Raw genomic sequence first — 23,876 nt, 5'->3', positions numbered from 1 at the left:
TTCATGTAGATTCCAAAAATGAGCTTAGATTTATGAAAATAAAATTTCTTCTTCCAGCTACAAACTGACCGAACCACTAGATGTTTTGACCCAAAATTTTCAGCTTTGCTTTTAAGCTTCCAACACTTGTTTCTTCTAGTCTACCCTACACCATTCCTCATTTTAAGCATCATGGAAGCCTTAAAACAATGAAAAGCTCATCCTAGGGTCCAGTTCTTCACTTGGCCGAGAAGAACTCTCACAACAACAACCATGAAAAATGCTTTAAAACCACTTAAACTCACTTGCCAACACTAGGATCTAGCTTGTGCTGTTGTGTCTTAGCAAGTGTGATGATCAAAACTTCTTTCCCTTTTTTATTAATCAGTTCAGCCCACATTAAGAGAGGGAAGAGACAGATTTTAAACCATAAAAATGAAAGAAAACAAAGTAAGAACACCTCTAGTACCAAGATCTAACCTTGCAACTTGCTTGAATGACCAAAGGTGCTCCCTTTCTTCTTGTTTTCTCGCAAACTCTCTCTTTTTCTTCCACTTCCTCCCTTGGACGAACTATGGGTCTGAAAATGGGGAGGGAAGAGCTGATTAATTGGCTCAAAATATCTCAACCACCCTCTTTAATGATAGTCCAAGTGTCATTACCCTACTAAGTCTTGATTCCTCTTTCCTAATTAACATAATTCCAAATGAAATTAATTACTAAAGTCAAAATCCTCTCCATTTATGGAATGACACTTGGCTAATTCAAATCTTCTCCTTCAAGAGCTTGACACATGGCTCAATAGGATCCCTTGGATTTGCAAGACACCAATCTTGCTTTATCGGTATACTTTAGGCTCTGAGTTTTACTTCTTTTCTATAATTACAGTAATTTAGCCTCTGTAATTATTTTCTGTCAGATCCTTAATTTATTCTTCTTATTATTATCTTCCCAAATTGCCCTCTTTGTCTCAAAATTAATTTCCTAATATTTAAATATAAAGGAAAATTAATTTCCTTCCCTTTAGGGATTTTTCCACTTTTCACATTTATTTGGAAAAATCTTTGACACTTGAGGGTTTTCATTTAATTCCATAATTCCTTATAATTCCTTGGGATCTCATAGGAATTTTCTTGGTATTTTATTCCTCTTAAAATATTTATTTGGAATTTTCCAAATAAAATCCCTTAATTAGTCTAAATCACCCTTAAATTCTCTTATAATTTCTCTAAGGGTAATTTGGTCATAAAACCAACTTTATAATTTCATATAACTCTCAAAAGATATTATCCCTATTTTTCCTTAATTTTTGAAGGCTCGAAAATATTTTTCCTTATTTACATTTGACCAATTTTCTTTAATTAGTCAATTTCCTATAATTGGCTTGGAAAATTACTGTAATTATTTTCCACCAAAATTCTTGGACTTTTCCTTATTATTTTTAATCCTCAATAATTTGAGAATATTTCTTATCTCTAATTACCCTAATGCTGGATGTGACATTTCTCCTCCCAAAATAAATTTCGTCCTCGAAATTTAAAGCATACCTTAGTGGAAAAGCTCTGGGTACTTTTCCTTCATCTCAGCTTCCATCTCACATGTGGCTTATTCAGAGGAAAGATACTTCCAGACCACTTTGACCAGGGGAATCTACTTGTTCCTCAGCTGCTTGGTCTTCTGATTAATGATTTGTTCTAGTCTAACCTCAAAAGATAGATTATCCCGAAGCGTAATGTCATCATAGCTTATGACATGCGTGGGATCTGGATGGTACTTCTTCAGTTGGGAGACATGGAAAACATCATGAATCTGGGTTAACTTTGGGGGAAGAGCTAACTTATAGGCCACTGGTCCAGCTTTAGAGAGGATCTGAAATGGTCCAACATACTTTGGATTGAGCTTCTTCGTCTTTAAAGATCGACCGACTCCCATTGTTGGCGACACTTTAAGGAATACGTGATCACCAACATCAAATTCTAACAGTCTCCTTCTTGTATCTGCATAACTCTTCTGTCTGCTTTGAGCCATTAGAAGCCTTTGTTGAATAGCCTTTATCTGTCGGGAAGTCTGATCCACTATATCAGGACCAAGAGAACTTCTTTCACTGAGCTCTGTCCAGTATAAGGGAGATCTGCACTTCCTCCCATACAGGGCCTCATAAGGTGCCATTCGAATACTTGAATGGAAACTGTTATTGTAGGCAAATTCAATTAACGGCAAAGATGTATCCCAATTACCGCCAAAATCCAATACACAGGCACGTAACATATCCTCTAATGTCTGAATTGTTCTTTCCGTCTGCCCATCCGTCTGGGGGTGGTAGGCTGTGCTGAATCTGAGAGTGGTGTCCATCTCCTTCTATAAGGACCTCCAAAACTTTGAAGTAAATCTTGGATCTCGGTCCGAAACAATACTGCTTGGCACATCATGCAGCCTAACAATCTCCTTGATGTAAAGTCTCGCTAACTTCTCTGGAGAATCCTTTACATTCATACTGAGAAAATGCGCGGACTTAGTCAGACGATCTATTATCACCCATATTGCATCATGTTTAGCTACTGTCATTGGTAATCCCACTATAAAGTCCATGGATATGCTATCCCACTTCTACTTGGGGATATCCAGGGGTTGCAATTCTCCTGCAGGCTTCTGGTGTTCTACCTTCACCTTCTGGCAGGTAAGACACTTTGTCACATATTCCGTGATATCCTTCTTCATTCCAGGCCACCAGAAGAGTTCTTTAACATCATGGTACATCTTTGTCATTCCTGGATAAAGAGTATATTTGCTCTTATGGGCTTCGGCTAGTATCTCTTTTCTGAGGTCAGACACTTGGGGAACATAGGTTCTTCCCTTAAACTTCAATATCCCTTCCTCAGAAATTTCAAAATTCTTATTCTCGCCTCTAGACAGCTTCTCCTTGAGAATTCTCGCTAGCCAGTCCTGTGACTGCGCTTCTCTGATTTTATCCTTGAGCAGAGCTATAAACTGGGTTCTACCCCTATTTCCTTCTACTAATTGCATCTGATACAGAGGACCCCAATCTTTGAAATCCTCTACCAGTTTTTGCTCTCTGATTATCAACGATGCTACCTGTACTATCTTTCTGCTTAAGGCATCTGTGACTATGTTCGCTTTGCCTGGATGGTACTTAATTTGGAAATCATAGTCTTTGAGTAAGTCCATCCACCTTCGTTATCTCATATTCAACTCTTTCTGGTCATGAAGGTACTTGAGGCTTTTGTGGTCACAAAACAACTCTCTTGTTGTTCCATACAGATAGTGTCTCCATATCTTCAGTGCATAAACTATCGCTGCTAACTCCAGGTCGTGGGTCGGGTAATTCTCCTCGTGAGATTTCAACTGGCGTGAGGCGTAGGCTACTACCCGCCCTTGTTGCATAAGTACACATCCCAGTCCCTGCTTGCTAGCATCTGTATAAACCACATACGGTTGTGAAGGATCAGGAAGTATAAGTATGGGAGTAGAAGTGAGCTTCCTCTTCAGCTCCTGGAAACTAGCCTCACTCTTCTCGTCCCACAAGAACGGCTGGTTCTTCCTGGTTAACTTGGTTAGCGAGAGAGCAATTCGAGAAAAGTCCTAGATGAATCTTTTGTAATACCCCGCTAGTCTGAGAAAGCTTCTGATCTCGGTCACCGTCTTGGGTCTCTCCCAGTTGAGTACTGCCTCAATCTTACTGGGGTCGACAGCCACTCCCTCTCGGGAAATCACATGGCCGAGAAATCGAACTTCCTGGAGCCAAAACTCACACTTACTAAGCTTAGCCACCAGCTGTTTCTCTTTCAGGGTATTTAGGACAATTCTTAAATGCTCCTCATGCTCTTCTGGAGATTTGGAGTACACTAAGATGTCATTAATGAATACGACCACAAATTGATCCAAGTAAGGACGAAAAATCCTATTCATGTAGTCCATGAATGTCGTAGGTGCATTCATCAATCCAAATGGCATCACTAAGAATTCATAGTGCCCATAACGAGTTCTAAACGCAGTTTTTGGGACATCTTCAGACTTAATCTTAAGTTGGTGGTAGCCAGGTCTTAGGTCAATCTTAGAGAATACACTGGCACCAACTAGCTGGTCTAATAGACCATCTATCCTAGGGAGCGGATACTTGTTCTTAACTGTAACTTTGTTCAACTCCCTGTAGTCTATACACAGCCTTAGACTACCATCCTTTTTCTTGACAAACAACACTGGAGCATCCCATGGCGACACACTTGGTCTAATAAAACCTTTTTCAAGTAACTCCTCTATCTGCTTCTTAAGTTCTGCCATTTCATTAGGAGCCATTCTATAAGGGGCCTTAGAAATTGGTCTTGCTCCAGGTACTATGTCAATTGTGAATTCTACTTCTCTGTCTAGGGGTAATCCTGTGATCTCTATCAGAAACACTTTCAGAAATTCCCTAACCACCGGGATTTCTCATATCCCTTCCTCAACCTCTACTTGCACCGAGAAGAAAACAAGGAATCCTTGACAGCCTTTTCGTAAGCATTTGCCCGCTTGGGCTTCTGTAATGAAGTTTAACCTAACTTCTGGATTCAACTCTAAATCCCTCGTGGGTAAGATTAGGGTTTTATTCTTATAGTCCATTAGGATATTGTGGGATGACAACCAATTGAGTCCAATCACCACATCCATCTCATGGAAAGGCATGCATATCAAATCTATAACAGTGCAACAACGCTCATAACAAACTATACAGTTTAGGCACACATCAGTTTAGGCACACAAACTATTGCTGCATCCCTTTCTTGTTCCTGACGAGCTTGAGCTGCTCGCATATTCTCGATGGTTTTCTACTGTTGCTCAAGGCGATCCAGAATCAATTGTAAGGGATCGGGAGGGACCCTTGCATCTTGCACTGGGGGTGTCTCTAGTGAAAGGTTTCGTCAGGTTCTAACCATCACTTAACTAACCGAATAGCATAACAAGGAACAAGAAAATAAATATCATGCTTGGATTTCATTATCAAAACAGGCATACAGCAATCAGCACTTAAACATCAACCAGCCGGAATACAATCAACATATAGCAACCAAGCACAAAACAACCTAACCTACTAGGGTTAGTTGTACCAAAATACATCCTATGTCAGTGATAGGAACATTTTAATCATCTAAAGAAAGTGAACGATAACAAAGCCCTCGAGGCTTCGAATCCAGTCCTCAACATCATCTCCTAGTAGGTAGTTCAGGCGGGTAATTCATAGGTCCAGAAAGGGGTATTAGGTAGGACCTCTACCATCTCACTCAGCCAGTCATAAGGGTCCAAGTAAGGGTTACCCGGTCCATGTGCCTGATACAGCTCTCTCACACCTTGGAGGTAATCCAGGTGTACTTTCAGGTCTGCATCAACATCCCTCCTGATGTGACACCCTAGGAACCTCAACCGGTCACTCAGTTGACCCACACTATGGATCTCATGACTAGGCTGAACTGGTGCATGTACAAATGGTACAGTAGGTACTACAGGTATTACCGGGGCTGGGGGTACAAATGGTATAGTACTAGGTCTAAGGACATTACATGGATATATAGCCGGAGTAACAGGCTGCTTAAGAGATTGAACATAAAGATCTAAATCTAACGGCTCTTGGTATAGGCCAGTTATAGGGTTGACCATGTCTCCGGGTCCGGGGAGGTACAACAACTGTTCTGCCGTGATCCCTAGCAGCTCTGGATAGTGCTCAACACAGTCATTGGAGCACACTGATGAATGGCCAGGGCTGGCATCTCCCATTACCCATTCCTCTGGGTCCTCATCCTTGGTGAGATCAATTACTATTGGATCCCAAGTGTTGACTGACGGCTCAGGTTTAGTATCCCAGTCCATGGTAATCCCCATCTTGATTCCTGAAAATAGATGTTAGTTCTTAACATCTAAGAGATACTTAAGCAGAGCGTTCTATCTTATGCCAGAACCTCCGCTCTGATACCAAAACTGTCACACCTTACTATTATATTGACTTAGGTTCCTTTCAAAATCATTTTAGACCACATTGGATGGTCTTGGGCTCACTTTTTACCATAAAAATGCTAATTTTCGGATTTTTTTACTGTTCATCGGGTAAAAATCTAGTTTTTCTGGCCCAACTTCAAAAATTCATAACTTATTCTAAAAAAATCCAATTGGGGTGGTTGAAAATTCTACTTAAAGCTATTTAAGTCCTCTTTTAAGGAAAAATAATCTCAAGGGCCAATTCCTTATGAGAAAGCGTCAGGATTTTGAGAAAAGCAACACTGTCCATTTGTCAAAAACCCTGATTCCCATATTCTGACCATTAACTTTGAAAAATCATTATAAATCGTATACTGGGACATTTTTAACATATCACCTATCAATTTGAAGCGCAGGATGTAATATTTCATCATACCAAATTTTATGATTTAACGCGTTCGGGAACATAATCAAAAAGTTACGTGAACCGGTCAGGGTCAGTGTGCTTCCAGCACTGTTAGTTTAATATGTACATAAAAAAAATATTATCACGAAATTTTGTGGCTAAACTCCACAAATCGACCTTCAATCTGCAGCTTCCCTTTTGAAGATTCAGGCCCTAAAATGTTAGATTACATTTATGGAATGAGATTTCATTGAAATCCCAATAGCAAATTAACCAACTATATCACCAAGCAAGCATCATTATTATGCATGATCATATTAGCTACTATGGATGAACTAACATGCTTATCATTTGGCAAAGTCAATCATGCAAAGGCCAAAGCAAGATACTATAAAGAGTAGCCACATAACAATCAAGAGAGCTCAATCACAATAATAGCAATTAAGCATACAATAATTAACAATGCTAGTTAGTGGTAGTAGCTAGGTTTAACTTGCTACCTTGTTCCAAAAGTCTTGGCCTTTCTTCCTTCTCCTCTTTCCCTTAGCAAATATCGAACCCTAACCATGTGATCCAGCAAAAAGGGCAGCCATAATCATTATTCAACCATGAGAAAGCAAGAACATACATCAAAATGATTCTTGAACCATAAAGTCCCCTCCTTTGTTCACTAGTTTTAGATTTGGTTCTCTTTAACCCTAAAAATCACTCCTTAACTTGTTCCTACATGGATTTTCATGTAGATTCTAAAAATGAGCTTAGATTTATGAAAATAAAATTGCTTCTTCCAGCTACAAACTGACCGAACCATAAGAGGTTTTGACCCAAAATTTTCAGCTTTGCTTTTAAGCTTCCAACACTTGTTTCTTCTAGTCTACCCTACACCATTCCTCATTTTAAGCGTCATGGAAGCCTTAAAACAATGAAAAGCTCATCCTATGGTCCAGTTCTTCACTTGGCCGAAAAGAACTCTCACAACAACAACCATGAAAAATGCTTTAAAACCACTTAAACTCACTTGCCAACACTAGGATCTAGCTTGTGCTGTTGTGTCTTAGCAAGTGTGATGATCAAAACTTCTTTCCCTTTTTTATTAATCAGTTCAGCCCACATTAAGAGAGGGAAGAGACAGATTTTAAACCATAAAAATGAAAGAAAACAAAGTAAGAACACCTCTAGTACCAAGATCTAACCTTGCAACTTGCTTGAATGACCAAAGGTGCTCCCTTTCTTCTTGTTTTCTCGCAAACTCTCTCTTTTTCTTCCACTTCCTCCCTTGGACGAACTATGGGTCTGAAAATGGGGAGGAAGAGCTGATTAATTGGCTCAAAATATCTCAACCACCCTCTTTAATGATAGTCCAAGTGTCATTACCCTACTAAGTCTTGATTCCTCTTTCCTAATTAACATAATTCCAAATGAAATTAATTACTAAAGTCAAAATCCTCTCCATTTATGGAATGACACTTGGCTAATTCAAATCTTCTCCTTCAAGAGCTTGACACATGGCTCAATAGGATCCCTTGGATTTGCAAGACACCAATCTTGCTTTATCGGTATACTTTAGGCTCTGAGTTTTACTTCTTTTCTATAATTACAGTAATTTAGCCTCTGTAATTATTTTCTGTCAGATCCTTAATTTATTCTTCTTATTATTATCTTCCCAAATTGCCCTCTTTGTCTCAAAATTAATTTCCTAATATTTAAATATAAAGGAAAATTAATTTCCTTCCCTTTAGGGATTTTTCCACTTTTCACATTTATTTGGAAAAATCTTGGACACTTGAGGGTTTCCATTTAATTCCATAATTCCTTATAATTCCTTGGGATCTCATAGGAATTTTCTTGGTATTTTATTCCTCTTAAAATATTTATTTGGAATTTTCCAAATAAAATCCCTTAATTAGTCTAAATCACCCTTAAATTCTCTTATAATTTCTCTAAGGGTAATTTGGTCATAAAACCAACTTTATAATTTCATATAACTCTCAAAAGATATTATCCCTATTTTTCCTTAATTTTTGAAGGCTCGAAAATATTTTTCCTTATTTACATTTGACCAATTTTCCTTAATTAGTCAATTTCCTATAATTGGCTTGGAAAATTACTGTAATTATTTTCCACCAAAGTTCTTAGACTTTTCCTTGTTATTTTTAGTCCTCAATAATTTGAGAATATTTCTTATCTCTAATTACCCTAATGCTGGGTGTGACATTTGTCACTCAAATTTCCAATACCATGAATGATCAGCAAGCTAAAGCTAACGGTACAATGCCTTCAAACACTATCATAAATCCTAAGTCTCTCAATGCCATTAAGCTTACGAGTGGGAAGCGAGTTCAGTTTGCTCAAGAGGAGGGCAACGATGATGAAGTAGAAAGCCCACCTCTCTCACGCATGAAGCTTTTTGAAAGCTCTAAAGAGAAAACATTGCTCAAGAAATCCAAGGATCCATAAGGAGATGATCAAGAGGGTAGTGACACCAATGAACGCCCAGAGGATCAATCCAAAAAAGCACAGAAAAATCAAAGAAAAGCAGCTACAAAGAAAGGAGAAGCTAGCAAATAGGGAGTCTTAATGCATGATGGTAAGGAGGTAAATTCTAAAGAACTCCCTTTTCCAAATTCATATCTTATGTCCAAAAGGGTTATAGCATCTAAAACTTTGAAGGAGGTTGTGGATTTCTTTAGTAAGCTTGAAATAAATTTACCTTTCATAGATTTGATTAAGAATTCCCCACCTTTTGCTAAATACCTAAAAGAGCTTTGCACTAATAAGAGAGGATTTAAACACAATGAGTTAGTTCAAGTTAGCCTAAATGTATCAGCTTTGTTCAAACCTCAAATCCTGATCAAATGCCAAGATCCCGGTGCTTTTACTATTCCCTATACTATAGGAAAAGTTGCCATAGTGGGAGCCTTACTTGATTTAGGGATGGCCATAAATGTTATACCATTGTCAGTGTATCAAGCTTTAGGAGTCGGTATCTTATAGACCACTACTGTTACACTCTAATTGGCTGATAGAACAACTAGGAAACTTGAGGGGATTCTAGAGGATATCTTAATTTGGGTCAAGGGTTTGCTTGTTCCTACTGACTTTTATGTGCTTGACATGGCTAATGAGTTGTGTCATGAATCCACACTCATTCTGGGTAGACCATACTTGAGGACTTCAAACATGATGATTCAAATGAAAGATAGTGTTATAACCATGGAGGTGGAGAGCAAGTAGTTTCTTTCAATATGTGTGAGGCAATGAGGCATCCATATGAGGATTACTCTCTTTTGGGTTTAAATGTTATTGATGATGCTGTTTTTGAATTTGAATTGAGTGAGGTTATCTCTAATATCTTTGAATTTTATTCATGTGAGTCCTTATTTAATAAGGATAAAGCCCCCACTTCATTTTCTTCCCTTTATTCTTTTCCCTCTGCATGTTTATGTGGTGGCAGCGAGACGTGTCTTAACCGTGCAATAGTTAATTGTACACGACCGGCCCCACGTCCACTTTTATTGTCATCTGGTGAATCTGAATCTTGCATTAGCATTGTACCTCTAATTATCAGTGATGACTCTCTTAGAGAGGAACTTTTTGTTAGTGTTGCAAGAGATTAAGATCTGGAAGAGAGGTAGAGCATTGCAATTTTTGAAGATGAAGCTTACTGTCTTCCTCATTCATCGAGATGATACGAGGGTTTGGCCGCAACGAATAATTCTATCCCAAGAGGTGTCAGCTCTGCTTTTTCATCTCACCGTGACAAAATGTACTGGTCATTGTGATGAACGCCTCACAGTACTACCAACCTAGAGTGCCTATCCACTGTTGCTGTTCCACCTTCGCACTTGCTCTACAGAAGAAGCCTTGGTTTAAGGGCCATATAAATTCCTACTTCACCTTATGAACCAATTTCTTACACCATTTCTTCTCATACTCTGAAATATTTATTTAATAGTACCCTAACTTGTTGTTCAAGTGATGCAGATATGGTGTCCAAGGTCGTTGCTAACAATGATCAATGGTTGGTTGATTCAACTCTTGGAGAAATGGAGGGATCAATGGTGGACTCAATCAACCCGGGGGTTCATTCCACAGTTGAAAAGGGAGAGGGGAGAAATCTTGCACTTTCTTCTATTGATATTTCTCAATTACTCCCTTCTCTAGTCTAACCCCCCACTCTTAAGCTTAAACCCTTGCCACCCAACCTTAAATATGCTTTCTTAGAGTCTAATGAGCACCTTCCAGTCATAATTGCTAGTTACCTATCCCCAGAAGAGGAGGACATGTTGCTTAATGTTTTGAAAAAGTATAAGAAAGCCATAGGATGGACTCTAGCCAATATACTTTTAGAGGAAGGAGCAAAACCAGTAAAACAAAACCAAAGAAGAGGCAATCCTTTGATTAAGGAGGTAGTTAAGAAGGAGATCTCAAAGATCCTAAAAGCTAGAATTGTTTATGCCATATCAGATAGAAAATGGGTTAGCCCTGTTCAGGTAGTGCCCAAAAAGAGTACGTTGACTGTAGTGAAAAAAGAAAAGAATGAACTCATAACCACTAGAGTCCAAAATACATGGCTTGTCTATATTGACTATAGGAAACTCAATGATGCTACGTGCAAAGACCAATTCCCCATCCCCTTTGTTGACTAAACGTTAGAAAGATTAGCACGTGAATCCCATTATTGTTTCCTTGATGGTTTTTCTGGTTATTTTCAGGTACCTATTGTACTGGAAGACTAAGAGAAGACAACTTTCACTTGTGATTTTGGGATTTATGCTTACAGAAAAATGCCATTTGGACTTTGCAACGCCCCAGGAACCTTCCAAAGATGCATGATGTTGATCTTTAATGATTTCTTGGGGGATTGCATAGAGGTATTCATGGATGACTTTAGTGTGTATGGTAACTCTTTTGCTTCCTACTTATCTAGCTTAGAAAAAGTTTTACAAAGATGCATTGAAAAGAAGCTAGTTCTAAATTTTGAAAAATGCCACTTTATGGTCAATGACGGTATAGTTTTAGGCCATTTGATTTCCAGCAAAGGCATAAAAGTAGACAAGGAAAAAATTAAAATTATCTCCTCCCTCCCATATCTTACTAATCTTAAAAGAAATTTGATTCTTTTTGAGGCATGTGGGGTTCTATAGGAGATTTATAAAAGATTTTAGCAAAATTGCCTCACCACTTTCAAACCTTTTGAAAAAGTATGCAGAGTTTGAATTTAATGAAACCTGTAAAATTGCTGTTGATACCTTGAAAGCTAAACTGATTTCTTCACCCATCCTACTTGCTCCAAATTGGGACTTACATTTTGAGATTTCTTATGATGCATCTAACTTTACTGTTAGAGCTATGCTAGGGCAGAAAGAGGATGAAATATCAAGAGTGATCACGTATGCCTCAAAGACCTTGGATGTTGTGCAAGTCAATTACACAACCACTGAGAAAAAGCTTGTTGCTGTAATTTTTGCTTTAGATAAATGCAAACCTTATTTGATTGATTCCAAGGTTATTGTATTCACTGACCATGTAGCATTATGGTATCTTTTTAAGAAACCGCACTCAAAAACTCAATGCTTCGTTGGGCTCTTCTCTTGAAAGAGTTTGGTCTTGAGATTAAGGACTGAGCCGGAGCTGAAAATTATGTGGCTGATCATTTGAGCCGGTTACCCTTAGACATAAGGGGAGTTGATAAATCTGACCTCATCTTTGATTCTTTTCTTGATGAGATATTATGTTCCATAGCTCTTAGGGAGCCTTAGTATGCTCATATTGTGAATTATCTTATGATTGGACTAACCCCACCTTCTATGTCCACTTATTTGGTGTTACACCTTACATCTAGGATACCTTAAGGTCTATTTAGAACCAAGGTTGACCACTTTGGATGGTCTTAAATTCAAAAATTCTTAAGTTGGACGCTGACTTTGTAAAGTTACTGTTCACTTAGTAAATCTAGATTTTCTGTCCAACTTTGAAAATTCGTAACTAATTCTAAAAAAAAAAAATCAAAACAGAGTGCTTCAAAATTCTATGGAAGGATCTTTAGATGCTTTTTCAAGAAAAAAAAATCTCATGTCCCAATTCCTTAAGAATTAGTTCTAGAATTTTGTGGAACTTACCACTATTCCAATTAGTAAAAACTGCTTTCTATAATTTTAACCTTAACTTTGAAAAATCACCAAAAATCATACACACATATTTAAAACATGCTACCTATCAATCTGAAGCTCATAAAGTGTAATTTCATCATATAAAATATCATGATCATCCAAGGCAGAAAACATATTCAAAACAGAGTCACAATTTGCGGTTATAGCATCATAAACTTCAATACAATTCCCAAAATGAAACCATAATTCAACATGCATATAACACGAGCTTTCTCCAATTACTCCCTTCTTCTTGATGGTTCAGCCCCTATGGAAAAGAGTTACATTTGGAAGGAATGAGATTTCAAAGAAATCCCAGTAGCAAGAGAAAATCAACTATAACATCAAGCATGCATCAATTATAAGCATTCCAACCCTTTGTTATTAATAGGAAACTACTTAACCTCATACATGTAGCACTCTAACATGCAATAGCCAAGGCACTTAAAGGAAGGAATATAGCTACACAATTATCATCATCATCATCGTTTAGCTCAACCACATAATAGCACATGAAATTGCATAGCAATCAATGCAACAATTAACATTAAAGTTAATTAAATCTTGCCACCTTTCCTCCAATGCTTTCCTTGCCTCTTGATCTTAGTCCTTTCTTCCACAAATGTCAAAGCCTAAAATCATATTTAAAAAGGGGCAACCACACATCACAACTATGCTATACAAACATAAAATTTAAGAAACCCTTAAGCCCTCTGTTCTTGAATTTTTGGAATTGATTTCCAACAACCTAAAAATTATCCCAATAGGTCAACCCTACATAATTTTCCTTGTAGAATCCAAATATGAGCTTAGACTTTTCAAAACACATCTCCTCCCTAATGATCTTGAATTGGCCGAGAGGTAGTGATTATAGCCCTTCAGTATTCAATTTCATTTTAATGCATTCCAATGCTTATGGCTTAGGTTTACCCTACACAAAACTTCATTTTAAAGTGAATGGAAGCATCAAAACATGTGAAATCTCATCCTAGGGCACAATCACTGTTTGGCTGAAATATACATATAGGTTTCTTAACATGAATTTCATTCCATAATCATGTAATACCGCTTGAAACAACTTGTAATCCATGCATTTAACTTAGGTTTAACATCATATTCTTTCTCTCCCAACCCTTACACAATTCAAAGATAAGGAGAAACCACCAATTTCAACCATAAAACTCAAGGAAACAAGGTAAGGAACAACATAGAACAACCTACTAACCTTAGATCTAAGCTTGGTTGATCAAAAGAGGTAGCTTTCTCTTGGTTGTTCTTCAAGAATCCAAATGGCAAGAGTTTCCCCTAGGGTTCTTTACTTTGGCTGAAAATAAAGGGGGCTTGGTGGCTATGTATAAGCCAAACATTAACTAATTGCCATCCAAGTTCAAGGAAATTACATTGATAATGTGTCAAGCTAAGATCTCTTCTTGCATTTTCTCTTTCCTCTATTTCATTTCCAAAGAAATGGATTTTAGAAGTCAAAATCCTCTCCACCCTAGCTTGACAAGTGGCACAATAAGAGCCAAGCAAAAATGAGTGTACTTTTCACTTTTTTTCAGCACCATTTTGATACTGAATTAGCTCCGTCTTTTTCTTTATTAGTGATCTGAGCTTCCTAATTAATTTCTATCAAATCCTTAACATTTTCTTATCAATTTTCTCTTCCAAAAGAGCCCTCCTTTACTACCATAATTAATTTATATCATTAAAAGAAAAGAAAACCAATTTCTTTGCTATATTAGTTTTCTTACTCGGGAGTTACTTTTTTGGGTCTCTAGGCTCTTTAAAACTTTTCTGATTATTTTTGATCTCTTATAAATCCCATATAATTTTCATGAATTTTTTTGGGATTTATCTAGCCTCATAAGTATTTATTTAAAATTTCCACAAATAAAACCCCAATTAGCATAATTAGACTTTAAATTCCTTTAAAGATTAACCAGGGGTATTTTGGAAATAAAATCATTTTTAAAATGTCTTATAATTCTCAAGACACTTTATTATTATTTTTTCTTAATTTTCTAAGGATCAAAATTATTTTTCATAATTAATTTTAACCAATTTTCCTAATTAGTCAATATCCAATAATTACTGAAAATTCAATAATTATTGCTTTCTATCATAATTTCAACTTTTAAGCCTAGAATACTATCCAAGGACCTTTTCCCCACCTTTCCTAATTATTTGATAAATTTTTGGGAATTTTTAACATATTTTTCCAAATTTTCATATTTTTTCCCACTATTATGGCCCTTAAATGTCTAGGGATTTCCTTACTCTTAGTTGTAAAATTTCTGGATGTGACATCAGGTGCAAAAGCTCTAAGCTGAGTCCAAGTATTATGTGTGGGATGAACCATTCCTCTAGAGGCTGTGTGGGGACCAGATTATAAGGCGGTGTGTGCCTTAAGAAGAGCAACAATTGATTATCACTACTTGCCATATGTTGTCTTGTAGGGGGCATTTTAGCTCAAAAAGGACAGCAAGGAAAATCTTAGAGAGTGGGTTTTACTAGCTTTCCCTATTTAAAGACTGGTATGAATTCTGTAAATCTTGTGAGATATGCCAAAAATTTAGGGGGTTGAGTTGGAGGCATGAGATGCCTCAAAAGCCTATGTTGTTCTGTGAAATATTTGATGTTTGAGGTATTGACTTCATGGCCCTTTTTCTCCTTCCAATGGCTTCAATTATATCCTTTTAGCAGTTGATTACCTTTCTAAATGGATAGAGGCCATCCCTACCTAGAAAGATGATGCCAAAACCATAGTTGAGTTTGTTAAGTCTAACATTTTTAGTTAGTTTAGGATTCCTAGGGACTTAGTGAGTGATCAAGGAACCCATTTCTGCAATAGGCTTCTTAGTAGCTTACTTGTTAAATATGGGGTAACACATAGAACATCTACTGCCTATCACCCTCAAACAAATGGCCAAGCAGAGATATCCAACCGAGAAATCAAGCGGAATTTGGAGAAAATAGTAAAGCCTTCAAGAAAAGATTAGAGTTTGAAGCTTAATGACGCATTGTGGGCATACCGAATAGCATTCAAGAACCTAATAGGGATGTCTCCATACTACTTCGTCTATGGATAATCATGCTACTTACCAGTGGAATTGGAGCATAAGGCTTATTGGGCTGTTTCGATTTGCAATAAAGAGATGGACAAAGCTGGCAAAGAAAGGCTATTTCAGCTTTAAGAGATCAAAGAAATGAGATGTGAGGCCTATGAAAACTCTCAGATGTACAAGGAAAAGTGTAAGGCTATTCATGACAGTGGTATCTTGAGGAAGAGTTTTAAGCTTGGTGATAAGGTCCTTAAATTTAAAGCTCATTTCAAATTTGGAGATGGGAAGTTGAAAGAGATGGGATGGACCTTACACCATCACCAAGGTCCTTGGCTATAGAGCATTTGAGCTCAAGGATGACAAGCATGACACTAAACATTTGGCTAATAGACATCTCCTCGAGCTTTTATATAGCAAGCCTGTAGAAACATAACCTCAGGTTGTTTCCTTCCTCTCCTTATCCTTTATCATTTTAAGATTGCTCGTGATATCAACTATTACTTATATTGTTGGATTTGTGCGAGTGAGAAAACTCTCTAGTGGTGTAGATGTTATTTGATTTTGTAGTTTGTTTTATTTATTCTTTGTTACTCTTTATTGGTGCGTTTCCTTGTTCTGTTTTGTTCCTTCCAATTTTTACTACAAGCTCTGGCTTGTGTTATGCTTTGTGCTGATTTTCTGGTTGATGATTACTATACTGTGCGTTTTAGGGATAGTTCTGGGTTTAATTTAGAGGCTTTTGCTGCTGGGGCCTATTTTGCTAAAGGTGTTGGGCCAGTGGTTTGTTTTAGGGGTTTAGAATTTAATGTTTGTTGGCTACAAGGGTTGTTAGTGTTTCTTCTCAAAGTTGCTTTAAGCCTAATTTTTAGTCATGACTAACTATTGGTTTATCGCGACAAATTCTGCCTTTCCTGACTTCCTAAATGCCTCTGGAAGAATTTTGGTCGCCACTAAATGTTTGTTTAGTCGCGAAAAAGATGCCTTATCTCCAGAAATTCCAAATTCACATTTTCTCTGTTTTGCCCTTATTTACCTTGTGGTTTCCCGTTTTTACCCTTGGAATCTTCCCCTAAAACCATCTAGATTCATTTAGGCTTTCAAAAACCCCAGACCTTTTGGTCTTTTCACCTCCCAAAGCCCCTTATCTTCAGCAGTTTCTGCCCCATACCTTTTCAGTTCACCATTTCAATTCCTCTTCATTGTTTTCCAGTTCCTTCCTCGTCTCAACCTGCTCCGCCAAGCAATCATTCGTGCCTCACCCAAGCAACTGATCAGACCTTCCTATGCCACTCCTTTCTTAATCTATTGAAGGTATTTCAGTCTCCCTTTCCCTATTCTTTCTATTGTTTAGTTCTTAGTTCTTAGAGGGAGGGTAATTGAATTTTTGATGATTTGCGTTGGGTAGGGCATATAGAATGGTATTTCTAAGTTATAGACTGTTGTTGGGCTGTTTTTGACTAGTAAACTAAACTGATTCTGCGAATAGTATGCTTAGCATTACTGAATTTCTCAGTTGCTCTATTTCAACTTTGGTTTTCGTGAACATCTCTCATATTTTGTCACTGCGAGGGTTGTTGTTTTGCCGTGACCAACTTACTTTACAAAGTTAGAACAGGGACCAGTACACATATTCGCCGTGACCAAAGTTCATCTTTATCGTGACAAATTGGCTGAAACCTCTATGTTCTAGATTTCTCTGCTATATTTGAAACCAGTTTTGAACTTCGCTTGTAATCAATTCCTTTTAATTCTTTTAAACCTTTCTTCAAACCAGTTCAGCTTGCTCAGTTTTAATTGGGTAGCATGTAGAGGAGTGTAGTGTCTTAGGATTTGTCTAGCTTAGTTTTTTTCCCTCCTTTTTAGGAGTTTAGAAAGTTTGGTTTTGTGTGTTTTTGTTCATGTGTGCTTGTGTTCTGTGTGTGCTGTTTTTGCTCTTACAGATGCCTCCTCATACTTCCCAAGCTGAAACAAAAGCGCAAGCCCAAGACATCATCTATTCTAGAAACTTGCTTCTAGAAAGAGAATTCTTAAACACTACAGAATGTGAATTTTACCAGCTGGCTATCCAAAGAGGGTTTGGGGACATGATGAAGAAAAGAGGGCATGGCAATAAGTACCTGGTTAGGGAATTTTACACTATGACAAGATTTGAGGATACACCGATGATTAAGCTGCGCTGAATAGGTTTAAAGTTCATAAAAGAAAAAATTCGACAACATTATAAATTCCAGCATTATAGAAAGAATCTAAAAGATGTTAACTAGAACAATATCCTCAGTACTCTATGCGTGGAGGGTGGAACTTGGCTTGAAAGGGGCAAAGATCAGGTATACCTAGAAAGGAAAGTTATGAAAGAATAACGCCCGTATCTAGTTAAACTTTATGTGCTATAACGTTATGCCCAGCACCCACATCTCTGACACTACCAAGGAAGGTGCCTTACTACTATACCTGCTGATGAAGCGGGAAGTAGTTGACATTCCTCTGATTGTTTTGGAGTCCATTCTATAGTGTGCTTATTCCACCAGAGCCAATTTGGTGTTCCCTCATTTGATTTCTAAGTTGTGCATTGAGGCAGGAATACCATTGGAGGATGAGGATACATTATTTGGGAGGTCTAAACCAAATGCTATAAGCCCTCAAATAAGCAGGCTGCAGAGGTGCGTAGCAGGGAAAAGGGCAAGAGAGTTGCTGAAGATGAGCCTGCTAACACTGCAAAAGCGACTGAAGGAACCGGTAGCTCCAGTATCACCATGGAGAGTCTCAACCAGCAAATTACATTGCTCCAAGATAGTTTTGATCAGAGGATGATGGCTCTGCAGAATTATGTCCTCACATAAGAAGCTTGGCAATAATAATTCTTTAACCCTTTGATGTTAGTTTTGGCTACTCAGTTTGGGATTCCTTTGCCTCCTGGATTTGAGGGAGCATTCAGGACTCACTATCCTAGTTACAGAGGGCCATTTAAGCTACCTGCTGGACACTCTAGTGCCTAGCCGTTGAACATTGAACCACGTACAGAGGAAAAGAGGGAGAACGAGGAGGACTAGAGCTTTCTTTTACCCTCCTTGTTTCCCGTTTGCTTTTTTTTCCTGCCTGCTAATGATGATAGATATTAATTGGATTTTGATGATGATGTTAAACATTAACTTGAATTGTTCTTCATGGTTGAATCTGCTTTAAGTGCTCTCGATGCAGTGTTTCACGCTTTCTTATTTGTGTTTTTTTATGCCTTAATGGGTCTTGCTTTCTCTAATGAGGACATTGTGACCTTCGAGTGTGGGGGAGGGGAGTGTTTATGCTTAATTGTGTCCAATCTTGCCTCTGCCTTCATTTTTGTCATGGCGATTGGTTACTTTGGTCACGACAAAGTGTTGATTCTTGTGTGTTTTGCTCTCAGCCTGTTGTTTTGTCACGACCAGTGTCTGTGTTAGCCGCAATGAAGTTTTATTTCTGTGCCTTTATGATTATTGTGGTTGCGGAGAATGCTTGGTTTAGTCACGACAAACATGCAATGTTTTTTTCATAAAAGTTGGTTCATAGCTATGCAGAGGTCTAACTGAAATTCACCCACATTTGGGCTTTGACTGCTTATTTTTGCAAGAAAATTTTTCAAGTTTTTTTTTTCAAGTTGCATTGAAACCCTTTCAGTTCTTAACTCATTCATAGGTGGTCAAAACTTTTCAAATGGTTTTCATTCTTTGATTTGTAATTTTAGTGGATTTATTCATGCATTTGGATTAATCTTACATTCGATTGAGCATTATGGATGAACTTAAGAGATCTAACCTTGTTGGAAGTATTTGAGGCCAAATTCCTTTTTAGTGTGATTTTCCACTTGATTTTATACTCTCTAGAACTTGTTCTGGTTCTTTGTCAAAGCTTCATATGCATTGGTGATTTGGATAAGATAAAGGCATTCATTTCTAAACCTTTTACCCAAACACAAGCTAGTTTATTTAATCCTTGTTCACCCCTTCGAGCCTTCTTCAAAATCAATCAATTATATTCTTAAAAAATTGTAATACCCGATTCGTTTGAAAATAGGTTGAGTATAAATTATTGGATCCAAATATGTTCAATTAATGAGATTTAAATAACATATTAATTGAAATTTGAATATATTGAATTAAATGAGAAATATTATAAATAAATGAGATTCAATTAGAGACTTAAATGAAGAAATTAATAATTAAGTTTAAATTTGAATATATTGCATTAAATGTGGAGTATCATAATTAAATAATATGTCAATAGGAACCTTAAATGGAGAAACAATTAATTAATTTTAAATTTTTGTCGATTCCTTCTAAACTCTGTATCTCTAATTCAAGTTCTATTTGAATGAATAAAAAAATCAGACTCCTATAAAAAGTAGATCTTAAGCTATAATATATAATGCAATTTATTATAATTTTAAATATAATTAAATATGTTAATCTGTGCATCGCACGGGGGAGAAATTCTAGTTAAGTACCAAAACATGTATCATTTATCAAGTCCAACTATACTTACTACTACATTGTGAGATTATACTTTATCTTGTTGGGGTTGGAATTGCTAGAATCAAAAAGAAAAACAAATGTAAAAAAAAAAAAGGATCCCTAGAATTTTGAATAAGGCAAATTCCTTGGTGGTTTTGAAGATTAACATGTTGTGCTTCAAGGATTTCAATGTAAAGTTAGTTGGGAATCAATTCTGGTTTTTGGTACTTACTTTATTTCCTTTTTATCATTCCTCCCATTTAGGCTTCATTCATCACTACATCCCTTAAAGTCCTTTTGATTCAGCGTATCGTTGCATTCCTAGTGGAGATGGTAGAACCATTACAAGCTTATGGTAGTTTGTTTTGTGAAGTGGATTTGAGAGAAAAAAATGACTCAATTAAGGTGAGTTGAGCGATACACTTTTATTCTTTGGGTGATCTCCTATACTCATTTCGTTTGGTTGATTGGTTGTTTTGGTTAACCATTTTGCATGGTTTTTCTCACTATTTTTGCTTGTAAGAGAGTATTGCTATTTGATTTGTCATTTTCATCCCATGGGTTAGTTGAGTTACCTTTGGTCTCTAATGTATGCTTGATTGGTTGTGAGGAGCACTTGTTACCGTTTGTGCCTGACTCTAGTCTTTTCACAGCTCTTGCTTTTTCTCTTTTTACTTTACTCAGGAGCGCAAATGTCTAAGTATGAGGGAGTTGATTTGAGCAAGTTTTACTGTATTAATTCATGTCTAATTGCAAGCTTTTAGAGAAATTAATTGGTTTAAAATGCATGTTTTAATATGAATTGTAGTAATTTATAACTATGAGTTTGATTTATTATTAAGCACTTTATAAGGGCAAAACTGTCAAATTATGCATCATTTTAATTAATCATCATTTAAGAAATTGAATTGGATATTACAAGTGCTTAATTTGATTTTCAAGTCAAAGGTCAAGTGAAAAATATCTCCAAAGGACCCAAGTTTAAGGAAATTGCAATTAAGGCCTAACAGATTGCAGGAATTCCAGAAAAGGGCCAACTAAATGTAGCTGTTCATTTTGATTGGTTGGCCGCAACGAAAGGGAAGGTTAGTCGCGACAAATAGGACGTTGACACAGAATTAGGTTTTAAACCTCCAATTGCGATTTTGGGAAAGATATCACACGAGCCTGCTGCCATTCACCGTTCAAACACTCCTATTTTCGTCTCTTATGGTTCTTCAAGGGTTCTTGAGGTTCCCCCACCGATTCCTACCCAAATTCTACCTCATTCCATCAGTTTTCTACATCATCCATCACCCAGCTTTATTTGTTATGGCTGGTGCTATGATGTCAGAGCTTGGAGGAGCTGTTTTTGAAGTTATGAGAGGCTAGAACATTTTGCCCTAAGGAGTTTTGATGAGGGCCTGAGCTTGGGACTTAATTTAGGGAGTTTTATTTCATCTTTTCCATTACTTTAATAGCATTTCAGTTATTGTTGGTTAGAATTTCTGTGTTGTTGTTAAAGCCAAACTTCAATGATACGATCTTATTATTTTGGATTGGATTATGAGAATTTATGCCTTGGTATTTATTTCATAATAAGAATTCTGCATTTAATTTTGTGAATTTGATTGGTTTTCAATCGAAATTCAGTTTTGATTAAGTGTGGTGCCTTGCTAGTATAATTGGTTATTGTGTTCAAGTTGTTATTACCATTGCATCAATCTCACCGAGTGTGCATTTGTGAGGGTGGTTAGTTTTGTTGTGAATATTTAGCTCAAAGGTTTCATTAGCACACTAATTTCCTCAAGTTTAGAAGGTTTTCTAAACTAGTTAACTTTGGTTTTCAAGTAAACTCCCGTCATAATTGGAAGTGATGAAGGCTTAATCAATTTTTTGGGGGGCATTTTTATCAATTAAGTTTTCAAACTATGCATTCAATTGCTTTCTTGCATTATTGTTTTAATTCATTAAAAGAAAAAGACCAAAAAGACTTTTCTACTTCATTATTGATTTCATTGCAACTTAATTCAGTTTTACAACCCCCCCCCGCTTTTGTCTTTTCACATGGTTTTGTCACCTAGATTACAGAGGAATAAGTCAGGCTCCTCGAAGTGAACACAACTCGGATTGTGCCATTGTAGTGCATTCCTATCCGGAACTAAATAGTTTTTAAGAGCCAATAACGACTAAGGCTTTCATCACTAGGGTTTGTGACTTTTGAGAGATTTATAATGGTTAGTGATAATATGATGATTCAAAATAAGTTTTGAAGAATGGGTTATGTTAATAAAAGTTAGAATTGATGTTTAATAAGTTTAGAATGTTGACTTGTATTGATTTTTTATTTTGGGTATTTTTCAGGGTGAATGCTAGATGGGGAAATTGGGGATTTTGATCAATTGATGTAATTAATTACATCAATTAAGGTTTCTTACGAGTTATTTATTCTTTTGAGATGGCATATTGAGTTTTGGAATGTTTAAATCGAGGTGGAGATGAGAATTAGGTTAGGTTAAGGATTTGAACTTGAAATATTATTGTTGACTACTTTATTTGTTTGTTAACTAATATGGAAGAGTATTATTCAAGAAATGTCTTGTCCAAGGCCTTGTTAGGGCTTGGGCTTGAAGATGTGACATTTTGGGCTTTGTAATGTCTAACCCTAGTTATTGTGAAATATTGTTAATCTTGGTTTACATGTGACTATTGTAGTAAAACTCTAATATGTATGATGGCTTCTAAATGTTGTAGTTTTGACTTTTCTATCACGGATAAATAATGAAAGATAAGTTTATCTCTTTTAACCATGATAGGCATTTTCAATAATTATTTTAACCTTTTTTTCTAACATGGTTTGGTTGTGATGCAAGTTTCTTTCTTTTAACCGTGAGAGCAACTATATGATTTTAAGGTTTCTCCTTTTCTATTGTAGCACCTCAAATTTTGGGCCTAAAAGTGTAAGAAATAGCTTGAAATAGGTAGGCTACCAGATCACAATTGATAGGAGTCCTGGAAGTTCCCTGAAAGGATAAGAAGGATTCTTAGGAACCAAGTTGCAAAGAAAAAATTTTCTGAGACCAAGGGACAAGTTAAAGGCAATAGTGAAGTCTTGGGAGCCGACTAAGAGGAATGAAGATGAATATGGGCTAAAAATTAACACCTTAATTTATCATCTAATTTTATATCAAGTGGGAGCAATTGAAACCATTTAATAAGTCATTATGTTAGAAAATTTTGAATTTTTAAATTTCTTTTCTTAGGTTACTATTCATTATAACCTAATTTTGATCAAATTTTGAAAAATCATAACTAATTTTAGAAAAATTGAAATGACATGGTTCTAAGTCCTAGTTGAAGCTTTCAATAAGTCTTTAAGGAAAAAATATATCCAGAATATGATATCAGCTCATGTGTGCTCAATTCTATCATCAAGATGTATTGTTTATTTGGTAACTTTTTTATTTTTTCAGAATTTATGCCTAACTTGAGGAAGGCAACTTCTTGTACAAAACTCCAAATTTCATGAATTACTACTCATTTTGAATCTAAAAATAAGATCCATTGATATGCCAAATTTCATGACCAAACTCTTTCATTTGCTTAAAATCTCATTGGGTCAAACTTTGCCTCCATTTAGGTCAACTTTTAGCCTTTTGTGTTTAACTTGCCATAACATATCATTAGCTGTTCAAATATAATTAAACCATACTTCACAGCATATAATAAGTGTGTTCACATAAGTTACAAACTGCAATGGTCAACCAAATATTACTTCAAAAATATTACAACATTTAGGCATAAGGTTCAGTATAATTTTATCAAAATATTCTTCATGACGAAACCA

Source organism: Neltuma alba, unplaced genomic scaffold (assembly GCF_004799145.2).
Source record: "Neltuma alba isolate B1F8T4 unplaced genomic scaffold, ASM479914v2 tig00011318_pilon, whole genome shotgun sequence".
Lineage (NCBI taxonomy): Eukaryota > Viridiplantae > Streptophyta > Magnoliopsida > Fabales > Fabaceae > Neltuma > Neltuma alba.
Note: the sequence above shows the minus strand (reverse complement) of the source record.